Here is a 26,803-nt window from a genome sequence, read left to right as displayed (position 1 = left end):
TTGCTAGGAGTCTCACTACGCATTGCCTCAGTTTGTAAACTAACTATCTCATCTTCAGAGCTATGACTGTCATTCCCATCCCCACCAAGTTAGTTTAAACCAACCTGAACAACCTTTGCCAATCAATCGTAATATTGGACCCCCTCTGATTCAGGTGTAACCCATCCCTTTTCTACAGGTCATACCTTCCCCAGAAGAGATCCCAATGACCCATAAATGCCCCCTGCATCAGTTCCTCAGCCATGCTTTCACTTGCCAAATCATCCTATGCTTACCCTCACTGGCATGTGGCACAGGCAGCAATCCAGAGATGACTGTGCTGGTGGTCCTGTTTTTCAGCTTTCTACCTAGCTCCCTCAAATCTCTCCTCAGGACTTTGTCACCTTGTCTACCTAGGTTATTGGTGCCATTATGTATCAAGACATCTGGCTGCTCACCCTCGTCCTTAGAATACCATGAACTCGATCTGAGACATTCCTGATCCTGGCAGCAAGGAGGAACATACCATCCGATGTCTCTATCGCGGCCACAGTATGTCTCTGTTTCAATCTGCCATCAACACTGCCGTCTTTTTCACCTCACTGCTCTTCTGAGCCTCAGTGCCAGAGATTCACTGTGGATCCCCTCTGCTAGCTCATCCCACTCAACAGTATCCAAAATTGCCACAGGTGTACTCTGCACTGGTTGAGCATTTCTCAGGACAGTCACCCAGTTACCTGTCTCCCGTGACTACCTCCCTGCCTGTCACCTCCTCATTCTCCCATGTGAATTGAAGGTCATCGAGCTGCAGTTCCAGTTCCGGAAAATGTTCTGTCAGAAGCTGCGCCTCCCACACAGAGTACAGAACACTGCCCCTGCAGCCATTCTCACTAATCTAGTGTGCCCTAACAGATGAGGAATGAAAAGGGGGAGAGGGGAGAGAAGCTATTTTTATTGGCCTTTTCTAATGAATCCCTCTTGCTGATTGGTCGCTCCTCAATTCAGATAAATTGCCATGAAACTCTGCCTTCAAAATCTCAATCTCAATCCCTGGTGTGGATTGTCCATTTCCTTAGTTACCTTTACTGTTTTTGCATCGAGCACTGCCCCAAGAAAGCAGGATCTATTATCAAAGACCCCCACTATCCAGGCCATGCCCCCTTCTGCTACTGCCATTGGGTGGGAGGTACAGAAGTCTTAGGACCCACACCACCAGATTCAGTTATTACCTTACAACCATCATGCTCCTGACAGGAGTGGATAATTTCATTCACCATTACCCTGAACTGATTCTACAACCTACAGACTCAATTTCAAGGACTCTTTACAATCCGTGTTCTCAATATTATTTTTATTTGCTCAGTTTGACTTCATTTATTCATTGATTGTTTGTCAGTCTTTGTCTGTTTATGCAAGGCTTTCGTAAAATTCTTTTTCCCTCTAAACGTCAGCAAGAAAATGAATCTCAAGCCGTATATGTGTGCATTCACGGAGTTTGATAATAAATTTATTTTGAACTTGGTCTGCCTCATTATGAATTTGTACCGTATTGTTTTTGTGCGTGCACTTTCTCTGCAGCTTTTACACTTTATTCTGTATTGCCGTGGGTCGACCTTGCTCTTGCTCAGTGCACTGTGTAATGAATTGACCTGTATGAAGAGAGTGCAAGATAAGCTTTTCATTGTACCTCTGTATGCATGACAATAGTAAACCAATATCTAGAAAAGCTCCTAACTGCAAGGGCAAACAAAAAAGAGCTCTCGACCTAGTGCCGATACATGGGATTGGTGTAGATGGGTGTTTGGGGATCGGCATAGATATCTTGGGCTGAAGGGTCTATTTTTCAGTGGCATATGACTGGTCTTCAGCTAATATTTCCCATCTCCCAGTTATCGGGTGGAGGCTGGGTGAGGGTGGAGCACACAGTGAGGAAAGCCCACCCCTGGTCCAGCTTCTCCAATTACTGTTGACAGGCCCCTTCACAAGCATTGCCTTAAGTGGCTGTTAATGCCCAGTCCCTGACTCTGCCGTGGTCGAAGGTGGACTTCCACAAACCTCAAAACTACCACAAATCAAGAGCACTTACACAAGTTTTAAAATTCTATTTAGAAAGTTGTTTAATTATGCACCGAAACATCTAAAGACTTCTGGAAACAATTACAGTGATTAAATATAATTAAATCAACATAGTTATTTCAAACTAGAAATTACCTTGTATATCTCCTTTTCTCTTTAACTGGTCACACAGTCACAGAGTCATTTAACACAGAAATAGGCCCTTTGGCCTGATAGATTTGTGCTGAAGTTCCTTTTGCACAAGCCCCGTGTTAATTCCATTTACACAAGTCCCACATTACCTTCTGCTTTATTCCTCCCTACTCCTATTGGCTGCCCCCACATTCTTCCGGTCAGGGGCAATTTACAGCGGCCTGTGAACGCATGGCTGTGCACATCTTTGGGATCTGGGAGGAAACCAGAGCAGCTAAAATAAGCGTCCGTGGTCACAGGAAGAACTACACACGGAATACACCAGTAGCAAGGATGGGAGCTCTGGGTCGCGAGAGCTGCCAGTCTGCAGCTCTGTCGGCAGTGCCACTGTGCTGCCCTGCTTTGCGGCAGATCGTCTTGCTGGGTGGGCAAGGTTCAATGAGATTCTTAGCCTGGGTCATCCGTCAAGTGTGCACTTCCCCACTTGAACCCGCGAGGAGGCCAGTACTGGAGTACGTTTGCTCTGTCTTGGTGCTCACTAGGCAGAAGTTTGGGATAACTACCTACCCAGGGGAATCCCATGTTTATCTTGTAAACAGATGATGGTGCTGAGCAGAGATGTCACTAGTCCCAGGCCAAAGTGCCCCCGGTTTCAGTTAGAGAAGTATTTCATAATCCTGAAGAGGCTATAGTCTCTGAAATAACAGTATTGCCAACATGATACCCAAGAACAGAAACTAATAACCTCTTCATAGTTTTTGTGAATATCGATGTCTTGATAGTAAAGGGTTGTTGTAAGACAATGACACAAGCAGTTTATAAAGACTGTAAGATCTTGGGCACTTTTACACCTTCGATGGTAATTGCATCAGTAGGATAGGTCCACCATACACCATTTCACACAGCACAACACTGCGATTTCCACAAGCTGTGATCTGTCCGTGGAGGGTCTAAGAGTCACAAACATTATAAATTCCAGTAGCTTATCTCGCAAGTATCTGCATCACTGCACATCCTTTAGTACTCACTAAACCTTTGATTTTTGTTTTAAAATCAATATAAATAATGTTGAACTGCATCTATGAATTTGGATTGATACCCGTGAACTCCAGAGAATTGCTGGCTGTGAACTGGTAGATGTCATAGGCCTGTTCACCACAGAAATGGGCCTCATGACCCACCATATCCGTACTAACCATCAAACCTCATCTATCCAAGTCTTCTTTTTCTTGTTGCATCTCCATCACATCCTCCCCCTCATTCTCCTGCCACTCATTTACTCCAGGAGTAATTGACATAAGCTGGTCAATGTATAAATCTACACAGCTTTGGGATGTGGAGGGAACTATGCACCTCAGTACATATGACAATAATAAATCAATTCTAATTCCAAACCAGAGCACCTAGAGGGAACCCACACAGTCTTAGAGAGAATGTGTCATCTTCACATGGGCAGGATCCATATCAGGATAGTAGCCAGGTCGCTGGAGCAGTGAATCGCTGTGTGACTGGTCACAGATCTCTGGGCATGCAGGTATCAGCTTTACTCCATGGAGGTTATTATTAGGAGAATGTAGATTAGAACCTTTGCCCTTTCCTTGCATGTAAAACATTGAAAAATAGATAAATGCAGCACATAGATCCACCATCTGATACGTCCTTAACTGAATGGTGTTGAAGGATTTGTTCCATCGATTGCCCCCATGCTAACACAAAACACATTGGAACTTGTCCTGAGTTATGATGTCAGTCTTAAGAATAGGGGCATAATTAGGCCACTCAGCCCATCGAGTCTGCTCTGTCATTTGATTATGGCTGATTAATTTTCCCTCTCAACCCCACGCTGTCTAATGAAGAACCTATCAATCTCTGCTTTAAATATACCGTTGACTTGGTCTCCACACCCATCTGAGGCAATGAATTCTACAGATTTACCACAACCCTCTGGCGAAAAAAAATCCTCTTCATCTCTGTTCCAAAGGAACAGTCTTTTATTCTGAGGAAGTGTCTTCTGGCTCTAGACTCCTGAAAACATCCACTCCATGTCCACTCTATCAAGCTTTTTCAATATTCAGTATGCTTCAAGTGAGATCCCTCCTCATTCTTCTAACTCCAGTGACCACAGGCCCAGAGCCATCATACTTCAACCCTTTCAGTCCTGGGATCGTTCTTCTGAATCTCCTCTGGATCCTCTCCAATTCCAGCAAATCCTTTCTTTGATATAGGGCCCAAAACACCACAGTACTCTAAATTTTAGAGTATTGTGATCAGGTGCTGACCAGCAACTCATAAAGCATTCGCATTGCATTCTTCTTTTTATATACTAATCCTTTTGACATGAATGCTAACATTGCAGTTACCTCCCTTACTACGGACTCAACCTGCGAGTTGACCTTTAGAGAATCTTGCATTAGGGCTCCTAACTCCCTTTGAACCTCTGATTTCTGAATTTGCTCCTCATTTAGAAAGTAGTCTACACTTTTATTTCTTCTACCAAAGTGCATGATCATGCACTTCCCAGTGCACAATTGCACGTTGGAACTCATTTTGCTCAGCTGCAAAAGTAGCAGTGCAAGCAATATTAAGCCACTGTGCAGGAGAAACTATTGTGTGTACTCTTTATCTTCTCAGTTTAATTCCCCACCCCATCCCAAATAATGCAAAAGATATTAAATGATTCTGATTGACAGAGAAAAGGCAAGACAGGATTGCTTCAAATAGTTGCTGTCATGGTGTGTGGCACGTGTTTCAGGTCTCACCTGTCGGAGAAAGTGAAATATCCCCTGTCAATAATCTAGTTCAAAACTTGTGTCTGGAAGGGATTTTGATTCTTTCATGAATCTTCTCCTTTTGCTGCTATATGAAGAGGCTTGTTCACAGTTGTTCTCAACGTTCTTCAAGGGATGGGAACTGGGCACCACTGGTTTGCTCAACACTTATTCTTTAGCCAAGGTTGTCTTGAGAAGTTGCTAGTGGTCCTTTTGACGTTGCTGACTGATGTGGTTTTCCATTATTTAGTCTCGGTGATGACAAGGGAACTGTAATGACTCTTAAGGTTGGAATTCTGTGTGATTTGCAGATGGTAATGTTTTATATACCTCCAGCCATTATTCAGGGAGGTAGGCTTAGGAGGCCTCAGCAAGTTTCATATGCGATGCCTACTGTAGCGACAGAGGGTTGTAGTGGCGAATGTTTAGGGAGGTGGTTTGGGTGCCAGCCAAGTGGGATCCTGGAGCAGAGTTGCATTTTTATTCTATGCTCCTAGTGCAGCGGACACCAATTCGAGGGAAGAGTACTGCACCACACCCCTGAATTGTGCCTCACAGCTCTTCGAGAGGACTAGAGGAGTCACAAAATGTAGTCTTGAAGAATGCAGATTTCTGGTTTGTTTTTTCACTCCTTTTGCTTTTGTGTGTTCCCCAGTGTCTTCCTTTGTAACATTTTATACTGACTACCTTTTATCAGTCCATTTAATATCACAGTTTTAAATGTGTTTTTCAGGTCATCGGCATGTATTAATCCTGCCCGCTCACTGATCTCTTGTGAATAGATTTCATACCATTTCAGCTGGAATTTCCTTGAGTAGCTATCCTGCAATCAAATTATTCAAGCTTAATATAAAATTGTCTCCTCGAGAAAATGAGATGAGCAAACTCACAGCTTATCAAGAGATCAATGCTGTCCTTGAGGGAGGTTTTCAATTCTCTCCCAATCAGTCAGAACCAATGACACAGAAGGTTTGCAAGTGCCCAGCCAGCTGCCTAATCTTCAGGGTCTCAAAAGCAGTGCTTCACAGGCTGCAGCTCCCCTGAAATATGTTGTTAGTTGGTCGCGCACTTCAGGACCAATGAAAATGAGCAGTGCGAATATTTCTGCTCTGCACTGGCCACAGGAGAAAATGGTAACCTCAAAAGTGTTTCAGTAAGTGCTAGCGTGAAGGCACTGGTCGAGGATTATCAAGCCGGATGTTGCCTGAACTATGTTAATGAATGCAGATTGACGAGAAGATAAAGTGCTTAAGATTGATTGGAGATTGACTGCTGTGCTTCTTTAGTTATTAGACAGAGGAGGTGGAATAAGAGAGATAGCAGTGCCTCCTTTTATAGATGCGTTTACTGCAAGTAAAGTCTTAGAGATTTTAGAGATACTTCACAACTTCTATAAGCAATAACGTAAAAGCAGACAACACACACAAAATACTGGAGGAGCTCAGCAGGTCAGGCTGCATCTATGGAAAGGAATAAACAGTCGATGTTTCGGGCCAAGACCCTTCATTGGGACTGGAGAGGAAAAGGAGAATCCAGAGTAAGAAGGTGGGGGGAGAGGGGTCGAAGTACAAGGTGTTAGTGAAACTGGGAGAGGCGGAGGGGAATGGATTAGAGAGCTGGGTATTTGATTGGTGAAAGGGATAAAGGTCTGGAGGAGGGGGGATCTGATGGGAGAGGGTAGAAGACTATGGACGAAAGGAAGGGGGATGAGCACCAGAGGGATGTGGTGGGCCAGTAAGAGATAAGGTGAGAGAACAAAATAGGAACAGGGAATGGTGAGAGGGGTTTAATCACCAGAAGTCAGAGAAATCAATGTTCATGCCATCAGATTAGAGGCTACCCAAATGGAATATAAGGTGTTGATCCTTCAACCTGAGTGTGGCTTCATTGCGGCAGTAGAGGAGGCCATGGACTGACATATTGGAATGGGAATGGGAGGTAGAATTGAAATGGGTGGCCACTGGGAGATCCCGCTTTTTCTTGTGAATGGAGCATAGGTGCTCGGTGAAGCGGTCTCCCAATCTACACTGTGTCTCACCCATATACAGGAGGCCACACCAGGAGTACTAGATACAGTAGACGAACCCAACAGACTCACAAGGTGAAGTGTTGTCTCACCTGGAAGGACTGTTTGGGGTGCTGAATGATAGTGAGGGAGGAGTTGTAGGGGCAGGTGTAGCACTTGTTCTGCTTGCAAGGATAAGTGCCAGGAGGGAGATTAGTAGAGAGGGACAAGTGTACATGGGACACCTGTGGAAAGCAGGAAGTCGGGGTGGAAGAGAAAGATGGTGATAGGATCCCGTTGGAGATGGCGGAAGTTCAGGAGAATTATGTACTGGATAGGGAGGCTGATGGGGTGGTAGGTGAGGATAAGAGGAACCCTATTCCTGGGAGGATGGGCTGAAGGCTGATGTGTAAAATGGAAGAGATGTGGGTGAGGGCAACTTTGATGATGGAGGAAGGAAATCCCCTTTCTTTGAAGAAGGAGGACATCTCCTTAGTTCTGGAATGGCAAGCCTCATCCTGAGAGCAGATGCGGCAGAGACAGGGCAACTGAGAGAAGGAGATGGCATATTTGCAAGTGACAGGGTGAGAAAAGGCATAGTTCAGGAAAGGGCAGTGGGTTTATAAAAAGTATCAGTGAATAGACTATCTCCAGTGATAGAGACAGAGAGATTGAGAAAGGTGTCAGAAATGGACCGAGTAAGTTTGAGAGCAGGGTGAAAGTTGGAGGGAAAGTTGTTGAAGTCAACGAACTCAGTATGGGTGCAGGAAGGTAGTCGCCGATGTAGCGTAGGAAAAGTTGTGGAGTGGTACTGATGTAGGCTCGGATCATGGGCTGTTCCACATAGCTAACAAAAAGGCAGGCATACCTGGGACCCATGCGAGTGCCCATGGCTGTGCCCTTTGAAGGAAGTGGGAGGAATTGAAGGCAAGATTATTGAGAGTGAGGACAGATGGAGGAGAGTGGTGATGGAGGGGAACTGGTTGGATCTGTTGTCAGGGAAGAAGTGGAGAGCTGTAAGGCCCTCGTTCTGGGGGATGGAGGTGTATAGGGACTGGACATCCGTAGTGAAAATGAAACAATTAGGGCCAGAGAACTTGAACTCACTTTCTGGAATGAAAAGCCTCGTCCCGGGAGCAGATGCGGCGGAGACAGAGGAACTGAGAGAATGGGGTAGGTTCCTCCAGCATTTTGTGTGTGTTGCCTTGGATTTCCAGCATCCACAGCCTTTACTGTGTTTGGGAACATGAAGAGGTCAGACTTAATCTGTGGAAAACGAAACAAAGTTAATGTTTCCAATTGAAACTCCTTTGTCTGGATGTCTCTTCCTGACCTACTGATTTTACCCATTTTCTGTTTTTGTTTGGGATTTATTCGGCAATTACTCTGCTTCACTACAATCACTTTTCTGAAAATATTTTGGAGGCTCACATCTAAGTGTAGTCACTCACTTTATTCATGGAACCATTTGTGCGCCACAAAAGCTGTCAGTTGGCGGCAATGTTGGAGCTCCTGAACCCTGAAGAATTTCAATGCTCCATTCACCTTCTCTGTCTTCAGCCAATTGACAAAAGCTAGTGCTGCTGTGTTACCGAGAAATCCAGCCTGTAATGTCTTTCTGTTGCTCATCAGGTATTGTCCAGCTGTAGCAATGGATGTGGATACAAGCCCTGAGTGTTTCCTTTCACAACTTTGTACAGGTCTTTGGCTCGTTATTAAGAAAGGGATTTTGTTTTATTTGTTGTTTTGGTTAATTATAGTGACAGAAATGATAATTACAATCCAGAGGGAAAGTTTTTAAAATACTGGCAGGAAGTCTTTTGAAAGCAGAAAGGAAAGATAAGTGTGGTGAATGATACTGGTACGTCACTGTAGATGGGCTGTATTCTATGGTGGCTGCAGGTGACTTGTTATCTCCGGTCAGTAGCCTTTTCTGTGGTGACTGTTGATTGAGCATTCCATTCTGTACATCGAGGGCTGAGAGGCAACTGTGGTTCAAAACCCCACAGGACATCCAGCAGCCTGTTCCCCTCCGAGCCTGGCGACACAGCTTCGACCTGAGTCGTCAACAATCCTTGCTCCCCTGCGGACGCCGCCCGATCGGCTGTCACTCCAGCAGGTTGCTTGTTCTCCATCGCCCTGATGCCTCCCTTCAGCCTCCGGGCCACGGTGAGACAGTGAGGGGCGCCCACCCCTGCTGTTGGGAGCGAGCTTGCTCCGTGATGAGATGCGGATACCGAGGCGATAGGCGGGTGAAGGAAGTGAGGTGATGGGGAGTGTCGGGTGCAGCACCCTGCTTGAGGAGCAGCGGAAGGAGAAGAGAGGTGAGCTGCTGGGATTGGATGAATAACCAGAGGAGAAGGGTTTTTGAATACATGGCAGCCTGACAAGAAGCATTGAGCTTGGCATTCACATCTTGTTTGGCATTGCGACCGTGTGTATGAGCAATGATTCTGGCACCCTGCTCCATGCTACCTCTGACTACTTTTTGCTCAGATATTCTTCCAGTTCTTGATGACTGGATGACCCACATCTCTTGACAAACTTCCCTACCGTATGGAGCACTGGAAATCTGGGATGGGCTGTGGAAGGACCTCCGCAACAGCTGATGTATAAGATAGTAACCAGTTGCGCCTGCAGCCTAAACTCACCTCTCCTTTAAGAGGTACTTACATGCCATCAGCAACGTGCATAATTAACCCTCTCACGACTCTGCTCCCGTCCTGTGCCCATGCCTTAATGTGTTGAGCCGCCAGTGAGAAGTTTTGTTGACTGTCCACTTGACCTGCTGCATTTCATAAGGAGTCAGGTTCGTGGCCACGTTGCGGGTCTCCAAGCAGGTGCTGATAGGTCGGGATAAGCCCGTTTCCAATGCCAATAACCAGGTTAGCCAATAATATACCAGATAGTGTCCAAGTGACCAGAGAGCAGGATGAGGCTTGAACTGAGAGTCCGGTTTCACATCTGTAGGCTCTACAGCTCAACCGCGCAGCCGACTCTCACCAGCTCAGGCATTCAAACCCAATGCCTAAAATGGCCAAGTGTCATTTTAAGTCCCAGCAAGCTGGGAGAGTTCAGCTGAGGTAGGAAGAGGACTGATATGCTGTCAATAACCAGGGCACCCACTCAGCTGGAGAAACTTCTGAACTGCCCGGGTGATGAAGTGCGTTGTTAAATTCTAATATTCGATTCAATTCAATTGTAAACTGCATTCTTAGCAGAGTGGTAAAACTCCTTTCCCTCTCCTCCTCCAGTGATAAGAGTTTCTTTTCTATTAAGTTGGTTTCTCCTCAATCATAGCAGAAGCAGGTCTGCATCCATATTTGCTGGAGTCATAGATTCACGAAGCCTGCGAGTAGACCATTCAGCCCGGTACGGTGCTGGTAGCACGGTTGCATAGCTGTTGGTGCCACTCCAGCAACACATTTCACTGCATCTTTCAACGGGCACGTGGAAAATAAAGCTAAGCTTTCAACCTTTCAAGTCCTTAAGCCTGCCATATTAATCCTGTCTCCTCGCCCCTGTCCTCTAGCCCTCCGCGCCCGCACGATTCAGGTGCCTGACTGCGTCTGTCCCGTGGAGGGTAACCCATCGCCCTCTTTACTTGTAGCTTGCTGGGTTTGGGAAAGGCTTTTGGGAGCTGGAGACTAGTTGTGCTGACTTTCTTTATCACCGCATAATAAGTGCGAGAGCTTTTGCTGAGTGGTGAAGCAGCATTCTTCACTAGTTTGCCAGGGGATGCTGTCAGATGTAGTCAGCATGGACTAGATGGTCCAAAGGGCCACTTGCTGAGCTGTAGCGGTCTACTTGTCACCCGGCTTGTCTAGTTACCCAGCCGAGCCTCTGACTGCTCTTTGAATTGTTTCCCCCATTATCCTAAATGCAGCCACCACTCCTCGGGCAGCATGTTCCAGTGTCCACCGCTTTCTGGGTAAAAATGGTCTCCCTCAGGTCCCCTCTAAATCTCCTACCACTAAATCTGTATCCTCCAATTCCATTCACCTCTGATGTGGGGAGAGGCTTCCTGCTGCGCACTGAATTTCCACCCCTCAATTTGATCTACCTCGGTCAGGTCCTTCCCTAACCTCTTCCAGCCCAGGGAGAGCAGACCCCGCCTCTCCATCCCAGGCAACACCCTGGTGAATCTCCCCCACACCCTCTTCATCACTGCCACGTCCGTTCACTCACAAGTGAAGTTGCTGTGTTGGACAAAGGTAGCTTTATTGTTTGGAATGTCAAGAAGCAGCAAGGCTAGGAAAAAGAGGTGTGTGTCGACGGGGTGGGGGGTGGTGGAGGGAGCTGTGGAACCTGATAAATTTAGCATTTCCATAACACAGAACAGCATTTTAACACAACTCTCATTAGAGGGAACTTAACTAGAGTGTGGAGATATTTTAGAGCAGCAGTGGGCCCAAAAGTGGGCTAATTTGCATTAATGTAAAATTAATACGGAGGAGCCTAGACTTTATCCAAGAGTGCAGACAACATTTGCTCTTTTTATATCATTAGGGATTGAAATGTGTATTAATTGAGATAGAATAATGAGTGGAGGAAGCAGTGATCAGACTTAAGGTTCAGGCTCCTGCTGGGAAAAATCATTCTTGATTAAAGTTGTCAGGAACAGGTACCTTGGTTACGTCCATTATCTTTCCAGGGAAAAGTCAATCCTGAACAAATTACTTTGTTACTAAATTACATTTCAAGTAATCTCTGGTTGTAATCAGGAGGGATCTGCATCTGCTGAGCAAATTATTTTCCTACGCAGTATCGCCTAGAAATTTCTGCTGCCAATAACCACAGACAAGCATTTGTTGAATATTTTTTTTCTGCTCTCTTCTCAAGGAGCTGCTAAACAGCTTTTTACACAGGTTGACATCTCCACCATAATCTGCGGAGAGCAATGTAAGCTTGGCTAATATCGGGGCCTAATTCCTTCAATCATTAAACCTCTTTCATTGCCGGGATGTATATGTGAGATACCTTTTATTCTTTGCCTCTGCAAGGTGCCTGAGTTGAAAACGCTGTCATACTGCAGGTATATAACTTGTGCCAACTCATTTGAATCAAGCTTTCACAGGCAAAAGCTGAAGACAACCTTCAGCCTAAAATCCTCACACCTGCACTATTCATCAGCAATTTAAAATGTCAGTGTGACTGAGATTAGGAAGTGCATCTGACAACAGTATGCTCAAAAACAATGCTTGATTGTTGAGCTCTTTTTCCCTTTCCCTTTGATAGTTTGTGATTTAGAAATATGCAGATTTAGTATGCTGCTTTTAGCCTCCTTAATCCATATCTAAAAATACAGTTTTTGTTCTACAAATTTTGTTCTGTATTTGTGTTGTGACAGTAATTTACTCTGACATGCATGTGAAAGCTACATGTAAGGCCTAGACTATGTGAGGAAAATAGGTGTTGTCATCATTAATTATATGAAAGTGTTTATATCTAACACAGATAAAGTGCGCTCTTTATATCGTAAAGATAGAATGGATGGGATGATGGGTCTGGGCCCAAAATGTCAACTGTACTCTTTTCCATAGACACTGCCTGGCTTGCTGAGTTCCTCCGGCATTTTGTGTGTGTTGTTGTAGAGGGTTATCAGGTTTGCTCGATTGTTTCATTTTCTCCTGAAGTTTACCAGTAGTGATATAAATTGGTAGACTTCTGAATTAGTGGAGAATTATAGATCTGTAGGCCAACTAGGTTCATGATAGTTTGATGTCATTTCTGGTACACAAGTGTAACAGAGAACAAAATAATTGTTACTCCAACTCTGATGCCGCACAAAAAACACAAGAAGGTAAAGAGCTTAATAATAAAAAAACATGATAAATATGAATACATAAGGTAGCTTATCTTGTAAGTTCATAAAGTGACGCTAGGCACAGGAGCGTCTGTACATAAGGTGACTGAAGAAGAAGAAGAAAGCCCTTAACCCTGAGTGCAGTCATCGCGACGCTGTCCTGACGGCGTTTTTTAAGCAGGCTCTCTTATTTTTACGAGGCCAAGTTGCTAGCTCGACGCTCAACCCGGCACGGATGGAAAGCGTGCAAGGGAACATAAGGTGGCTGACAGGAAGTGAAAAAGTAGTGATGATGGGGGGAGGTGTAGTAAGGGTCAGATTAGTGGGTAAGCGGGTGGAAGTGTTGATCAGTCTTTCTGTTTGGGGAAAATAACTGCATTTGAGCCTGGTGGTGCTGGCTTGAATGCTACGTAGCCTCCTTCCTGATGGGAGTGGGGCAAATGGTCCATGAGAAGGCTAGGTGTGATCGTTCATGATGTCACTGGCTCTTTTCCACTACCCTTCTGTGTTTACGTCCTTGATGGCCGGTAGGGTGGTGCCGATGATGCGTTGGAGTTTTACCTTCCCATTGTAGAGCCATCCTGTCTTCAGTTCCCATACCAAGCCCTCTCCGTTCTGCATCTGTAGAATGATGTGAGTATAGATGTGGTTCGTCCAGCTCTGTTCACCCTCCGTAGAGGCATTGGTGAGTGTTCCTGATTCTGTAGCATGTGTTCTGGGCCCATGAACGGTTGAGCGAGGCGTGCACTCCCAGGAGTTTGAAACTGCTCACAGTTTCCACTGATATAAAGAGCAGTGTGAGTGTTGTGAGTTCTCCTGAAGTTTGATAACAAACTCCTACGCCTTGCTGACATTGAGCAAGAGGTTACCTGCATGACATCAGTTCTTCCACCTCTTCTCTGTAGGCTGTCTCATCATTGGCGATGAGCCCCGCTGGTGTCACTGGTGGATTTGACAGTGTGATTAACTCGGGTGATTGGCTGTGCGGACGTGTGTGAGCAGAGGATACAGCAGTGGGCTCAGCACACAGCCCCGGGAGGCACCCGGGTTGACGATGATGGTGAAGGAGAAGCATTTGTGCAGCCTGACTATCTGAGGTCTGTTGTTTAGGCAGTCCAACACCCATTTGCACAGTAGTGTATTTAAAATGTGCTTAGTGATAAATTAGAACAGAAAAATAAAAATGCCTTACAGTAATTTAAGGAAATATTAATAGATGAGACCTTGTAGACGTGAGCTTGTTGCTGACAGTTGCCCCTCACCCAGACTTGGTCAGCTGCAGAATGCCAATCTATGTTAGAACCTGGACCAAGACTCAAAGGGCTGGAGGAACTCAGCAGGCCAGGCAAGATCATGGTGAATGTCCAGGGAAATGGACACTCAACATGACGTAGGGGGATTCCTAATGGGAGCACCAGTAGTGTAGCAGATGATGTAATGCTTTACAGAGCCAGAGATCAGGGTTCAATGCCCGCTGCTGTCTGTGAGGAGTTTTTACGTGCTCTCCATGACTGCAGGGGGTTCCACCCGCTGCTCTGGGTTTCTCCCATATTCCAAGGACATACATTTACTAGGTTAATTGGTCACAATGGTGCAATTGGTTAGCATGAACTTGGTGGACCGGAAGAGTCTGTTACTGTTATAGAACAGTACAATAGTGAAACAGGCCATTCGGCCCATCTAGTCCATGCCAAACCATTAATCTGCTTAGTCCCGTAGACCTGCACCCACACCAGACACTTCCATACCCCTCCCATCCACATATTGTACCTATCCAAATTTCTCTCAAAAAACCAAAATTGCATCCACCAGCAGCTCCAGCAGCTTAATCCACTCTCACCACCCTCTGAGTGAAGAAGTTTCCCATAAATATTTCACCTTTCACCCTTAACCCATGACCTCCAGTTAGCCTCGGTGAAAAAAGGCCTGCTTGCATTTACTCTATCTATGCCCCTCATAATTTTGTATACCTCTACCAAATCTCCTCTTAATCTTCTACATTCCAGGGAATAAAGTGCGAATCAATACAATCTTTCCTTATAACTCAGGTTCTCCAGTCCCAGTAACAACCTTGTCAATTTTCTCCGCACTCTACCGATATTACTTTCAGCTTTCCTGTTGGTAGTGACCAGAACTGCACACAATACGTCAAAGCAGGCTTCAATGCCTTATACAATTTCAATATAGCATCCCAACTCCTGCACTCAGACATTGATTTATGAAGGCTAATGTGCCAAAAAAAACTTTGTTTATAACACTTTCGACCTGTGGCAATTCTTTCAAGGAATAATGGACCTGTATTCCCAGCTACCTTTGTTCTACAGTGCTCCTCTGTGCCCTACTGTTCACTGTGTAGACCTGCCAAAGTGCATCACCTTGCACTTGTCTGCATTAAATTCCATTTGCTGTGCTTCAGCCCATTTTTCCAGCTGGTCTAGATCCTGCTTCAAGCTTTGTTAATCTTCCTCACTGTCCACAACACCCTCAATCTTGGTGTCATCTGCAAATTTGCTAATCCAGTTGACCACATTATCATCCAGATCACTGATATAGATGACAAACAACAGTGGACCCAACATGGATCCCTGTGGCACACCACTAGTCACAGGCCTCCAGTCAGAGAGGCAGCCATGTACTAACACTCGTTCGCTTCTCCTGCGAGGCCAAAGTCTAATCCGATTTACTACCACATCCTGAATGGCAAGCGACTGAACCGTCTTGGCTAGCCTCCCATGTGGGACCTCATCAAAGGCCTTGCTGAAGTCCACGTAGTTAACATCCACTGTGTTACCGTCATCAACTTTCCTGATAACTTCTTTGAAAAAACATGTTTGTTTAGACTCGATTTACTACGCACAATGCATCCTGACACTCCCTAATCAGTCCCTGTCTATACAAATACTTATGTATGTGGTCCCCTCAGAATACCTTCCAATCACTTTCCCACTGCTGATGTCTGGCATATTCTCCAATCCTCAGGCTAAGGATGTTTTAAATATCTTTTCCAGGGCTCCTGCAATCTCTGCACTATCCTCCCATAGGGTCTGAGGGAGCACCTTGCTGGGCCCTGTGGATTTATCCTCTCTGATTTGCCTAAAGACAGCAAACACCACCTCCTCTGTAATCTATATAGCGTCCACGAGCTCGCTGCTGCATTGCTCACATCTAGAGACTCTGTGTCCGTCTCCTGATTAGATACCTATGCAAAAAAAGTCAATTTAGGATCTTTCCCATCTCTTTCAGCTCCACACTTAGATGACTGCTCTGGTCTTCCAGAGGACCAATTTTGTCCCTTGTTCTCCTTTTGCTCTTAGCGTATCTGTAGAAATCCTTACGATTCTTCTTTCCTTTGTCTGCTAGAACAACCTCATCACTTCTTTTAGCTCTCCTGGTTTCCTCCTTAAGTGTTCTCGTGCATTTCTTATACTCCTCAAGCACCTCATTTGCTCTTTCCCGCCTAAACCTGCTTTGCGCCTCATTCTTTTTCTGAACCGGGTCCTCGATATCTCTCGAAATATAAGGTTCCCTGAACCTGTTATCTTTGCCTTTTATTTCTGATGGAACATACCATCCCTGTACTCTCAAAGTTTTACTTTGGACTGCCTCACACTTACCAAGCACATCTCTGCCAGAAAAACAACCTGTCCCAATCCACAACCGCTAGCTCCTCTCTGTTACCATCAAAACTGGCCTCTTTCCAATTTAGTATCTCAACCCAAAGACCAGACCTATCCTTTTCCATCATTACCTTGAAGCTAATGACATTATGATCATTAGGTGCTAAATCTTCCCTTTCACAACCTTCTGCCACCTGCCCTGTCTTGGGAATTCTTTCTATTGCAGGTATTTATAGGAAAATAAAGAAAAACAATAAAACTTATGAAAACTACACATAAACAAAGATTGGCAAACAACCAACGTGCAAAAGAAGACAAATGTGCAAATAAAATAATAAATAATACTGAGAATATGATTTTTGGAGTAATTGGAAGTGAGTATGTAGATTGTGTAATCAGTACAGAGTTGAATGATGTGAGTGAAGTTATCCACACCGATTCAGGAGCCTGTAGTTTGTAGGGCAATAACTGATCCTGAACCTAGTGGTGTGGGACTTAAGGCTGCTGTGCCTCCTGCCTATTGTTAGTAGCGAGAAGAAAGCATGACCTTGGTCGTGGAAGTCTTTGATAATGGTTGCTGCTTTCTTGTGCCAGTGCTCCTTGTAAATACGTTCAATGGGTAGGGAGAGCTTTGCGTGTATCTGGACCGGACTGTATCTATCACTTTCTGTAAATTATTCTGTTGCTGGTCATTGATTGGAGTTTCCATACCAGGCCATGATGTAACTATGTAGGATACTCTCCACTGTGCATCTATTGAAGTTGCATGCCAAATCTGCGCGAACTCCTAAGAAGTTCCTAAGAACTTCCTAAGAAAGGAGAAGCACTCTCATGCCATCTTTGTGTTGGCACTTGGGTGCAGTTCCCAGGACAGATCTCTGAAATGATGACACTAAGGAATTTAAAGTTCCAGACCAGCTCCACCTCCGATCCCCTTGTGAGGACTGGCTCATGGACCAAAGGCTTCTTTCTCCTGTAGTCAATAATCAGTACTGATGCTGATGCTGAGCGAGAGGTTGCTTTGTAGCACCACTCAGCCCGAATTTCAAACTCCCCCCTGCAGTATAATCTGATTCTTCACCAGCTTTCATTCAGCCAACAGCAGTGATGTCACCAGCAAACTTAAATGCAGTATTGGAGCTTTGAGGTGGGGGCCTCGTCGGTCAGAGTTGACCATGGATATTGCATCCTAGCTGTCTAGGTACACAAGCCTTTACAGTACGATACGGAGAGCAAGCTGTTGCCCATGAGGCAAGCTGCCCCTCTCCATGCATCAGATGAACCCAAAGGAACGGCAGAGACCGATACAGTTTGGTACCAGAAGCATCGCAGGAGTTGCCAGTCAACTTTGAACTCAGCGTAGGACTGCCTCAGGGACTCCAGCTCCGGACTTTCCCCTGTGAGTTTACTCCCGAAGCCTTCCCCATGAGTGGGTATAGATGCAAGGCTGTGGAGGTTTGAGATCAGATTTTTCCTTCTCCTAGATGAGCTGTCAACCACGGCTGATGAGCCCCATCTGCCCGAAGCGACTGGTTTTAGGGCTCCAGTAAGAAACTGTTCCGCCGGGCTTGGAACTAAGCCACATGTGAAGGCCAGGAGCTGGACTTGGTTGTCAGAGGCTATCTGAGGCGCACGCCAATGGGAGTATTTAATAGGTAGTGGGAGCTTATCCCCATTACCAGCCCCAGCTATAGCAACCTTAAGGACCCATTGGAGCTTACTTAACCATAAAATCATAAGACTAAAGCGAGTAGAGCAAGGGGCTAAACATAGAGCCTTGTGGTGCACCTGTGCTAATCGTTATTGTGGAGGTGATGTTGCTGCCAGTCTGTGCTGATTGAGGTCTGCAAATGAGGAAGTCGAGGATTCAGCTCACAGGGAGCCGTTGAGACCTAGGACTTGGAGATATTGACTAGTTTTGAGAGGATGATGGTGTTGAATACAGAGCTGTAATCAATGAATAGCATCTCTGTTCAGAGGTTTTAAGGGTAAATGAAGGGCCAATGAAATGGCATCTTCTGTTGACCTGTTGTGACGGTGGGCAAATTGGAGCAGATTCTCATCACTCCTCAAGCAGCAATTGGTATGCGTCATGATCAACCTCGGAAAGCATCATGCTCCATTTCTGACACCTCCCTCCCCTTTCTCGATTTTGCTCTCTCCATCACCGGAGACAAACTCTCAACTGACATCTTTTATAAATCTACCGATTTCCACGGTAATCTTGACTATATTTTTTCCCACCCTATCTCCTGTAAAAATGCCATTCCCTTTTCTCAGTCCCTTCACCTCTGCCACGTCTGTTCCCAGGACACAGCTTTCCTTTCCAGGACATCTGGGATGTCCTCCTTCTTTAAAGAATGGTGCTTCTCTTCCTCCATGAACACCCATGCTCACCCTATCTTTTGGCTGCCTCAGCAGTGACAGAGCTCATCTTGTCCTTACCTACCACCCCATGAACCTGTGCATCCAACACATCATCCTCTGCCACTTCTGCCATCTCCAATGTGATTCTACCACTAAATATATCTCCACACCCTCCCCACCACCCCTATTTCCTCTGCGATTCCCTCATCGATTCGTCCCTCCCCACTGATCACCCTTGCAAGCTCCCTAAGTCCTACAGCTGCCCATTCACCTCCATCCAGGGCCCCAAACAGTCCTGCCAGGTGAGGCAGGGAGAGGGGAGTCATGGCTGGGGAAAGGGAAGCAAACGTAACACCAGAGAGTCATCCTATAATGATCAATAAACCAATTGTTTGGAATCGGATGGCCTTGCCTGGCGTCTCAGGGCCGAGTGTGTCTGTACCCCCATCACCCTCCTGCCCTTGGCACTCCTTCTGTGCCACCTGCCCCACACCCTTTCTGTGGAGCTCCACCCTCGCCTTTCCCAACATCATTTGCTCCCGCCAGATTTACAAACTCGCTCTCCGCCCCACGCTGACACAGTACTGTGCAAACATCTTTAGGCACCCTAGCTATTTATATGTACCTAAGATTTTTGCTACTAAAAAAAATCCCACCTACATTTCAAATGGCCATTACATTCAATGAATCTTCTTTGCTTGAATGCCAGCAGACCATTAGCTTCATTAAACTCATTCACATGAGCGTACAATTTATCCTGGAAATAGCAGCAACTGAAGATCCACCTCTGATATTTTTGTTGCCAGGATTGCGGATGAAAATAATATTTCTGTGAAATAACCAAATATTTCCTGAGGCTTTTGAAGTTCAGTTGCAATAGATGAATAGTAAGCTGTAGATCTAAAATGCCTCAACTTGAATTTTCACGTGGAGGTTATTATTGAGACTTGTTTACATGTAAGTAACACTGAGCAGGATGCAAGATGGCAAGTGTGGTTCTTGGCTCTCTGCAGTCACGGTACCAATGTCAGAATCAGTCCCTACAAATGGAAGCGGAGGTTTCCCCCAAAAACGGCCAGAAGCTGTATGCTAGGACGAGCCCCCTGTTTACACCATTGGAATGAGTTGAATAGCCAATGGTAATGGTTGTGCTCGCAAGGTCTTTGTTCTAGCCAGCTGATGACTACTCTGTGGCATGTTTGGTTGGAGTTCTCTACTTCTCAAAGGCACTTAGCTAAATAAATCCCTTCAGCTTTGATGGCAATTTTCTTATACAGGCGACATGTGCGTTACGGAGAGGGGTTGCATTCCTGGATAGTCTGTCTCATGATTTTCTGTAATGTGAAAGTGTGTCTTTTGCACATAGAAACATTGAAACATAGAAAACCTCCAGCACAATACACTTCGGCCCACAAAGTTGTGCCAAACATGTCTCTACCCTAGAAATTACTAGCGTTACCCATAGCCCTCAATTTTTCTAAGCTCCATGTACCTATCCAAAAGTCTCTTAAAAGACCCTATCGTATCCGCCTCCACCACCATTGCTGGCAGCCCATTCCACGCACTCACCACTCTCTGCGTAAAAAACTTACCCCTGACATCTCTGTACCTACTCGCAAGCACCTTAAACCTGTGCCCTCTTGTGGCAGCCATTTCAGCCCTGGGAAATAGCCTCTGACTATCCACATGATCAGTGCCTCTTATACACCTCTATCAGGTCACCTCTCATCCTCTGTCGCTCCACGGAGAAAAGGCCGAGTTTACTCAACCTGTTTTCATAAGGCATGCTCCCCAATCCAGGCAATATCCCTGTAAATCTCCTCTGCACCCTTTCTATGGTTTCCACATCCTTCCTGTAGTGAGGCGACTAGAACTGAGAGTTGAAATTTTTTCACATAAATTCCATGAGAATGCATTTTATATTCCATAACTCCAATTTTTGGGTAGTGATTTGAAAATACCCATTACACCGCACCGTTGTGACACAGGGATCGCTTATATTCAGTATAGACGTCTGCTTTACAAGAATTCTCACTGAGGTTTTAAACCTTACATGCTGAAATTGCCTCCGATTCATCCTGTTCCTAAACAAGAGCTCGAAAATGAGCACAGTTGTGAACATTTCAAATTTACTCTTTTAATCTCCCTTCATTTTTGACTCAGAGTTTCTGTTTCAGGTTTATGATGCTGGATGTTAATTCACTGAGTTGGGAGAGCATTATATAATTAGATAGGCCGTGAAATTGGATTGCATAGCTCTTCTGTGTTCAGTGCCAGTTTCTTGACATGTTGTTGCTGACTTAGAATAAAGACCTAGCTTTGTCAACCTCTCCCTATTTCATAGGCCCTCCAGTCCAGTGCCACCATCTTTATGTGAGATGCTTCTTCAATATTGTCCCTGAATAACACTTCAAATATTTCTTATTCTTTGATCTGTTTTCATTGCAGGTGAATGTTCTTCTCTCCAAACTTGGGTTGAGGTGGGGAGCTGCTGCAGCCTTAACCCACTGCAGTAGTTGTTATGAAAGGAGGACGAGGCAAACTTTTGACCCGGACCCTCTGGTTCAGCCTTGGCCTTGGGTGCTGTCTGTGCGGAGTAAGCACATTCTCCCCGTGGCCTCACGTGCTCCCTCTGGTTGCTCCAGTTTCCTCCCAAATGGTTGATTTCTGTGTAATACCCATCTCTGAGTCAGAGTGGCATGTGTTTTAGACCTGAGCTGTGTCAATGAAGCATTAAGGAAACCCTGGACAGATGCTGTCATGATCCGGGTAGACTGTGCACGCGTTCTGCCCTGGTGCTGCCCGAAGGGAACATAAAGGGTGGTGGGCGAAGGTGTCAGATGGGCTGCCTCATCTACATTCAGACAGATTTCTTTAGTGTTGCTGGACCTACACCTACCAGGTCTATCAAACCAGCATGGTTATGCGTTGTGGATATGAGTGATGAGGAAGAGGGGAGGGTGTGAGGCAGTGTTCGGATGTTGGTTTTGGTGGATAGAGCTTGTGCAAGCAGTGCAATTTCTGAGATGTTGCATTTGATGATAATGCCATTAATCTCTCCAGTACTCTACCCACACCTGACACTGACATTTCGTAAATTTTTTGGTTTGAATAAGTTTATTCTATCATGCCCTATAGTATCTAATTATTTTTTTCGGCCTTCCTTTATGGATCAAACTTTTTTTTATGGAAAACAAAAGGCATAACATGTTTTCGTGATTTGTTTTTAGATGATAATGTTATGTCCTTTGAACAGTTATCTAATAAATATAATTTACCTAAAACTCATTTTTTTAGATATTTGCAAGTTAGAAATTTTTTGTATAATGAATTACAGTCTTTTCCAAAACTAGGCCCATTGGACATAATGGAAAGAATTTTGGCTCTGAATACTTCTCAAAAGGGTTTAGTAGCTGTCATTTATAATATGATTATGAATATACAGCCAGATGTATCAGAAAAAATTAAGAAGGAATGGGAAGAAGAACTTCATTGTCTTATATCCACTGAGCAATGGGAGAAAATGTTACTATTAGTTAATTCGTCCTCTATTTGTGCTATAAATGCCCTAATACAATTTAAGGTTGTACATAGAGCTCATATGTCTAAGGATAAACTTGCTCGATTTTATTTTTATGTTAATTCAACCTGTGACAGATGCCATTTTGATGTTGCCTCATTAACACATTTGTTTTGGTCTTACCCTTGTTAACAAAATTACTGGAAAGATATTTTCAGTATTATTTCAAGAGTTTTGAATATTAATATCCAACCGCATCCTTTTACTGCAATATTTGGTTTACCAATGGTGGATAATAGTTGTCTATCCTCTTCATCCTGACGAATGATTGCATTTGTTACACTAATGGCTAGAAGATCTATTCTATTGAACTGGAAAGAAATTAATCCTCCAACTATATTTCAGTGGTTTTCTCAAACCATTTCTTGTTTGAGCTTAGAAAAAATCAGAAGTGTTGTTTTTGACCCTTCAGTTAAATTTGAAGAAACTTGGAGACCATTTATTCAACATTTTCATATGAGTTGAATTGTCTTTTCCTAAACCTTACTTTTATTATCCTTAATTGTTTGGATGGAGGTTCGGAGTTATTGGCACCACTGTATATGTACTTAACATTATTCAATGGCCCATGTTGGTTAGTGTTTTTTTTCTCTTTTTTTCTCTGGGGTCTTTTTTTTCTCTTTTTAATTCTTTGTTCATCAATGTTATGAGTTTGGGAGGTTATATATTTTATTATTATATGAATGTCTATTTAAACTATTAATTATGTACTTTCAAATCTCTTGCTACCTTTCCTTTCAGTTAGTCCTGACGAAGGGTCTCGGCCCGAAATGTCGACAGCGCTTTTCCCTATAGATGCTGCCTGGTTGCTGTGTTCCACCAGCATTTTGTGTGTGTTGTTTGAATTTCCAGCATCTGCAGATTTCCTCGTGCTAACTGCTGGCTATTGTTTACCATACTTCAGCTCTGCAGAGGGCTGTTGACACAATGCCACAGAATAATTATCCCTGATGAAGGTCGACTGGCTAGACTGTGATGGAATGCCTGCTGACTGTAGTAGATGGCGAGGGATATGAAATTATTTAACAGGGTGAGGAAAGTCATTTTCAAAGATGCTGGTGAATCAAGTCAGTTTCTAAACCCTTAGCAGTTCTAAGGTGCAAAGAGGTTTCAGCACATTTGAGATGCCATGTGGGGTTTTCTTCCTGTCGTGCTAAAAGAATATTTCTCGTTATTGAATTCAAATCATATGGAACGGGAGAGGGGTGCAGTTCTAAAGGATTTAATTCACATTACGACCGAATGCTGCAACAGGCTCGAAGCACCAAGCCATTCAGATTTACAGTCTGTGAAGAGGCTGTTCACCCCATTGTGACACAATGACTGCAATGGGAGTCACTCATGATGATCCCATTTCCCCACTGGTCCCCAATATTAGGATATTCCAGATGACCATCCAACATGTGAAAAGGGTTCTACCCTCTTTGTCCTTACAGGCTGTCGATTCCTGACCCCACAACCCTCATCTCAACTTCTTTCTATTCTTTTACCACTTTGCTAAAATCTATGTCCCCTGGCTATTGATTCTGTGAAATAGTCCATCTTGTTTCCTCTCTTTCTAGGGCTGTCAATGCTTTATACACATAAATCTCCCCAGACTCCTTTGCATCAAAGAAAACTGCTCTGGCTGAACTAATTTCTCCTCAAACTAAAAGTTTATGCTCTCAGTGTCATACATCTGAAATCACCATGGATATGTCTCCTTCTAGTGCTATCATAGTGTGGTATTTAGAGCTGTATACAGTCTTGTGGCTGGGACCAAACGAGAACTTTATGTAGTTGCAGCATGATCTGCTAGTTCTTATTTTCTGTGCTTAGAACAATAAAGACAACTATCCTACAGGCTTACTTAACTATAGGTACCTTATTCTTGGTGTTCTTGGTGTTCACCTGGCGGAGAATCTCACCTGGTCCCTCAACACCAGCTCCATAGCAAAGAAAGCCCAGTAGCGTCTCTATTTTCTACGAAGGCTGAGGCAAGTCCATCTCCCACCCCCCATCCTCATCACATTCTACAGGGGATGTATTGAGAGCATCTTGAACAGCCGCATCACTGCCTGGTTCGGAAATTGCATCATCTTGGATCGCAAGACCCTGCAGCGGATAGTGAGGTCAGCTGAGAAGATCATCGGGGTCTCTCTTCCCGCCATTACAGACATTTACACTACACGCTGCATCTGCAAAGCAAACAGCATTATGAAGGACCCCACGCACCCCTCATACAAACTCTTCTCCCTCCTGCCGTCTGGGACAAGGCACTGAAGCATTTGGGCTCTCACGACCAAACTATGTAACAGTTTCTTTCCCCAAGCTATCAGACTCCTCAATACCCAGAGCCTGGACTGACACCAACTTACTGCCCTATTGTCCTGTTTATTATTTATTGTAATGCCTGCACTGTTTTGTGCACTTTATGCAGGCCTGGGTAGGTCTGTAGTCTAGTCTAGTTTTTTTTCTCTCTGTGTTGTTTTTACGTAGTTCAGTCTAGTTTTTGTACTGTGTCATGTAACACCATGGTCCTGAAAAAACGTTGTCTCATTTTTACTATGTACTGTACCAGCAGTTATGGTCGAAATGACAATAAAAGTGACTTGACTTGACTTGACTTATCTAACTGTCCTGCTATCTTTAAATATCTCTTGATAGACACTCCATATCCATCTTTTCCTCGCGGTTTCCTGGTCCCATATTATTTATTACATAATCATTTGTTTCTCCCTCTGTCTGAACGTACAATCTAATCTCCTTCTAGATTGAATTCCATTACTTCCCCCCCCCCCACCACCACCCCCATGTGCCCTCCACTCTCCTGTTCCACCTGGAAAATAGTGCCTCAAATGTCAGAGTGCTGTTTACCAACTTCAGCTTACCATTTTATACGATCATTCTCAGAATCTGATGGGTAAACTGTTAGCTTTGGGTCTCAGTGCCGCTCTCTGTAACTGGATCTTGGACCTCTTGACAGAGAGACCATCGTCAGACTATGTTGGCAGCATCTTGGTGCCAGTGCCCTCAGGGTTGCATGCTCAGGCCACTCATGTTCACACTGCTGACACGTGACTGTACTGCTAGATCCAGTTCCAAACTGACTCCCCAAGTTTGCTGATGTCACAGTAGCGTCTGGCCTCATCAAAAACAACACAGCCAGATGGTGTGCAGAGAGGAAGTAGAGTGGCTGGTAGAATCTTGTGAGCACAGCAACTTGAGTCTCGACGTGGACAAGACTAAAGAGATAATTGTGGACCTTAGGAAGGTGCAGGTTGACCATAATCAGCTCCTCCACGGAGAAAGTTAGGAGCGCCAAGTTTCTGGGATTGCACATAGTGGGCGATCTCACCCTGTCCCTAAACACCTCCTCTTTAGTCAAGAAAGCTAGCAGCGTCTCTGCTTCTTGAGGAGATTGAGGTCCCTAATCAATGTCAACAGGAGCACCATTGAGCTTTTCCCGACCAGCTGCATCACCATCATCACCTGGTATCAGAATTGCAAAGCATCTGGCCCCAAGACTCTATAAATCATTGTGAGGACTGCTGAGAGGATCATTGGAGCCTTTCTTTCACCCATCTGAGATATCTATCAGGAGCTCTGCGTATGCAGGGCCGTTAGCATTGTCAATGATCCCTCCCATCTGTCCAGCAATCTCTTTGACCCTCTACTATCAGGCAGGAGGTACTGCAGCTGGACTGTAAGGATGGGAAACTATTGAATTCCTGGCCACCATCCAGCTTTCACCAGTATTGTTAAATTATTTAGTTTCTTACTTGTGGTATAAATGCACCTTATTGTTTGTTAATTTACAGTATTTGTGGTAACATCACTTTTATGCGTTGTGTGTGAGTTATGTGTACTGTGTTATGCACCTTGGTCCAGAGGAACTTTGTTTTGTTTGGTGGTAGATGTGTACTTTATCCGATTGAAATGACAATAAGCTTAAACTCGAGCAAAGATATCTTCCTGCCATCAGCAGCTTCCCTCCAGCCCATTAGTGACTTTGACACTTCCGGTAACTGCTCACTCACAATTACTTTATTCAATCTGAATCATTGACATTTGCCGGGGAAAAACAAAAGATCAAATAATAGACACAGCAGGACTGTGGTCTGAGCCAAATTCCAGGAACAGAAACCAACAATGATCCCATTCCTGCCAGCAGATCAATTCTTGATCCATCTTCCTAGGTTTCTCAGGTTTTTTTCCTTTCCTGTTTAGTCTGCACTATAGGACTTTGCCAAACACCTCGTTTAAATCTATAGAGGCTACATCAAATTAGTTTGTCAAAGAGCTAAACATTTCCCAGTTGGACTAATCCTTGTCTTTTGTTCTGAAATGGTTAAACTTTCTGCGACAGAAGAGGAAAAAGAAGGTAGCAGGGTTGATCTGGGCTTGTCACCATTTGCAGAAATTTCTTCCTGATTTTACAGTTTGATTTTATTCTCAGCTGGTTTAGTTTACTTAGCTGCAAGTTGAAGGAGT

This window comes from Hypanus sabinus, chromosome 18 (assembly GCF_030144855.1).
Source record: "Hypanus sabinus isolate sHypSab1 chromosome 18, sHypSab1.hap1, whole genome shotgun sequence".
In the NCBI taxonomy this organism is placed as follows: Eukaryota; Metazoa; Chordata; class Chondrichthyes; order Myliobatiformes; family Dasyatidae; genus Hypanus; species Hypanus sabinus.
This window is presented reverse-complemented; position numbering follows the sequence as displayed.